The following is a 4,279-nucleotide window of genomic DNA, read 5'->3' as shown; positions in this document are numbered from 1 at the left end:
GAAATATTTCATATACTAGCTAGTAAGCTTTCAAAACCCAATGTGTATTTTGCATTCATAGAATATTTTGATAAACAGCAGCATGTTTGGAGGGCTCATGCATCATCTGAGGCTGGTGTCCTTCATGATAAATGCCTCTGCATTTATTAATATAAGATGAGAATCTACAGATTTGAGAAATAATTTAAACGATTTTTTCAAGGTTTTTTTCAATCATAGTAGAATATTCCTAACATAAAATTTACCATTTCCTCCATTTTTAAGTGTGCCATTCGGTGGCATTAGGTCACTCACAACATCGAAACCATTACCATTATCCATTTCCAGAACTTTGGCCAGCCCTTGATAACCTCTATTCTACTTTCTGTCTCTGCAGATTTGCCTATTGTGCGTACCTCATGCAAGTGAAGTCATGACGTATGTTGTTATATGTCTGCCTTATTTCATGGATTATAAGTCTCCAAAGTTCACCCATGTTTCTCTCCCTCCTGCTTGAGAGATTAGTTAACTCTATGCTTACTAACCATGCACAAAACACATTCTGTGAACCTTTGATCACTGTCCTTCTTTCTTATATTTCTTTTCATACCTGATCGTCTCCAGATAGAGCTAAATCTCTCCTTTCTTCCAACACTAAACCATGCAGAATTTCTAACACACTAAATTTGTTCCAAGTTTTGTTATGGCTGTACAGAACAGCTCTGTTAGGTAGCAGAAAGATTCACACAGTCTCGAGTCCACCAGACCTCAGTTTCAAATGCTGTCTCTGTGTCTTATTAGCTAAGCTGTCTGTGTAAATTCTTTAAACCTGGCTGATCCTCAATTTCCTTATCTTTAAAATGAAGACAGGCTGTCGTGGGCTGCACTCCTCGGCACTCTGCTTGGCACTGAAGCCTCAGCAGACACCAATCCCATGTTTAGTGGAGCTTAATCTCAAACTTGCTTTCCAAATAAGTAGATATCATTGCCAAAGACTAGAGAAAAATGACTTACGTTATCCAACTACTTAGTCAATGAGATAAATTATATGTATATAGCAGTACACTTCCTAGCATGAAGGACCTTAGTAAATGGCCGATCTGTTGTTATTGTTTATAAGCATAAACTTCAGTAAGAAATGACTTATGTATGATTCATCTTTGGATTTCTGCCAATATTTAGCAGCGCTTAGTTGATGTTCAGCAATTACTCATGGAATGGGAATCTCCAAGCAGCTGGGTGAGACTTGTGAGGTAGAGATCATGATTCTGGCTATGCAAAGACAGGTACAACGGTAGGGCTTGGTTCCATCTCCCTTTCTTTTCTGTCTAATTTTGTTTTTGAGACAGACCTTCTTTGTGTAGTCGTGGCTGTCTTGGAACTTGCTCTGTAGAGTAGACTGGCCTCAAAATCAGAGACCCACCTGCCTCTGCGAAGTGCTGGGATGGAAGGTGTGCATTACCACATCTAACTGGTAGCATTTCTTTCTGAAAGAGTTCAAATGAAGAAGTACCAAGGAGTTAGCAACCAACTTAAGATCAGAAGAGGCAAGCAGAGCAGGACCTGGGAGAGAACAATGTCTCAAGTTACCTTTTGGAAGAATGAAGTGCATACTTGACTTCTTGGCCTTTTGGCTGCAATCAAGTGTATTATTTGTTCTTATCAATTTAGTGTGGGATATGTCCTCTGGCCAAGGACAAAAAAATTAAATGGCTTTTGGAGCAGAAAGATGGAATGCAGCATATCCACTCCACTCATCAGTCTGGCAGTGTCATTTCTCCTGAAATGGTACACGCCCTCGGTGATCTTAAAAACAAATAAGTAAATCAAGGATGCATAATCTAACTCTTTAAAACCAGTTTAACCATGGCTGGGTACAAAGTTCAGTTGAGTGAGGTAAGGCCACATTGTGATCATCATCCAGTAGTTCTCAGCTCTATCCCAACTAAGCAATAGCTCTCTTCACTCTCTACTCAGCCTTCAGCCACCGCCACATGATGTCCTCTTTCCAAGGAGAAAACTGTTTAAAAGAAAAGAAGATGGACTTCCAGTGATGAGCACTCAACCTTTCATTATCATTGAAGGTTAAAACAGACAGGAAGCAGACACGTCATGGCACATACAGCCTGTCACATGCCAAACAAATGAGACTGAAACTTGGAAATGGCAGATCCTCAGCTGGGAAGCCAGGAATGAATGTCAAGTCCTGTCTAGAAAGCAAGGGGAGGAGCAGTTCTGAAGTCCTGCTCAGCCTCTGGGTATTAGAAGAGGTAGAGGCCAAGAGCTGAATTAGGGGAGATGTCAGGTCCACAATCCAAGGGCAGATAGGAGACACCAATCAGAAGGAACAGAAAATGGAGAAAAAGGATGGATAAGGAAAGGGCAATAAACACAATTCTCATGTATACATCTGGGTGTCATGATCATGTTTTAATGGCCTATGAGGAGCTTCCTGTGTCACGCTAGGAGAGGCAGGCATCATGCTCCAGGTAGAACAAAGGAGGAAGCAGATGAAGGAGGAAGACTTTATGCCTCCCCTTGACCAGCTGGCACTCGTAAGAACCGAGGCTCATAAATCTTTTTGCCTGATTTCATCAGCGTAAAGATATGTCTTGGGAGGAGAGAAGGAGAGGTATTGAAAAACACAAAACACAACAGGATTTGTCAAGATTCCACCCGCTTTCAGATGAGCCTGCTGGGGAAAGAAGGTACTTTAGGAAAACAAAGGGGAAAAATCCAAACCCCAAAGCTTCGAAACTTAAAGTCATTAATCCCAGTGTGTAACTCATCTCCACCCATTCTTTTTATAAATGACCTTTGGCTGGTCCAATCCACTGGCCTTTGGCTCCCCCTAGGATGAAGTTTCTTACAGTTTTCAGCTCTTTGTATATTAAGCAGATTTGATGAATAAAACCAGATATTTTTCTTATCCTTCTATTGTGATTCTCAAACTTGCTCCATAATCTTGTTTTAACTCTTAAACTTGTTCCATGATCTTTTTCAAAGTTAAGTCACTCTGGTGAAGGTCTCTGAAAACTAAGGTTAACCCAATGAACAAGGCAAAATGAACTTTAATAAATCATTTAGCTACTACAAAAAAAATCAATTCCTTGACTACAAAACGCTAGACAGCACATTTCCTGTCTTCATAGCACAGCTGTGTTACCTGTAACACCTGTAAGCACAGATGTAGGAGGACAGTAGAGCCTGAAGTAGATGCAGGCTAAGACCATTGGGAGAAGGCCTATACTACAGCGAGACAAAGAATGCAGTGATGTGTAGATAAATGAAAAAGAATGACAATGATGGTGATACCCCATGCATGAGAACTTATAGGATGATGGTAAACATCAATGTGATAACGACAGAGTTAGAGAAGAAATGCCCAGAGTGGGAAACCGAACTTGTGTTTTGTTCTAGTGGGCAAACAAGCATCATGATTCATAGTACTACAGCTCCAGCTTCTGCTGTTGCCCACTGATAGCATCACGGTGCTCATGCTATGGGCCTCTGGACCATCTGGGCATTGAATTGGTCATCTTCCCACTTCTCTGCATTGGCCAGTCTCCCTCCTTACCTAATGTCCTTCCTTGTCCTCTGGTGCCTGAGTTTTCTATTTCTTCCCCAACCAAGTTTGACAATTTTATGTATTTATTTTAATTATGATTTGCTGACATGAAATCAAGATGTTGGCATAACTACATCCCTTCTAAGGTTGCAGGGAGAATCCATTTTCTTGCCTTTCCTGGCTTCCGAAGAGTGACACATCCTTGGACACACAGCCTTCTTCCCCAGTCTGGAAGCCCAGTGATGCAGCACCTCCTTGTCCCTTATCCCTGCTTTTCTTTATCTGGTCTCAGTTGAAAAAGGTTTCCCATTTTTAAGAACTCAAGTAACTCTGGAAATCCAACTGTGTAATTTAGGATAATCTCCCCATTTCCAAATCATGTTTGCAAAAATTGCTTTTGCTATGTGAAGTAGCTTATTCACAGGTTCTTGGGATTGGGGCTTGGACATCTTTGAAGGTTCTTATTCTGCCTACCATATTGAAGGACTAGAACATCCGGTTCTGTATAGAAGAAATGAAACCTATTCTCGCTAAAGGAAGCTTTCATCTCAGATGCTAGCTAAAGTGGAGAACACAGTGTGTTAATTCACAGTAAAGTTCCATAGTTTCTTGTAGCAGTGGATCCTAACTCTTAAAGAGCAAACTTTGGACTTCAGAGATGGCTCACTGTGTAAGGAGGAGAACCTTTGTTCAAATTCCAGCACCTAGGTAAACAACCAGGCACAGCTGTAC

General features: G+C 41.0%; 1 non-coding gene across 1 annotated transcript; it reads left to right on the top strand.

Annotated features, from left to right (window-relative positions):
* Nucleotides 1-1,593: 1,593 nt before the first annotated feature.
* LOC113833280 lies at nt 1,594-1,778 on the top strand. Its single transcript, XR_003480897.1, has one exon. It is a non-coding gene; the product is annotated as a U2 spliceosomal RNA (small nuclear RNA).
* The last annotated feature ends 2,501 nt before the right edge of the window (nt 1,779-4,279 follow it).

This window comes from Cricetulus griseus (genome assembly GCF_003668045.3).
Source record: "Cricetulus griseus strain 17A/GY chromosome 1 unlocalized genomic scaffold, alternate assembly CriGri-PICRH-1.0 chr1_1, whole genome shotgun sequence".
NCBI classification, from domain to species: domain Eukaryota; kingdom Metazoa; phylum Chordata; class Mammalia; order Rodentia; family Cricetidae; genus Cricetulus; species Cricetulus griseus.
Note: the sequence above shows the minus strand (reverse complement) of the source record. Positions and strands in the feature narration are given on the sequence as shown.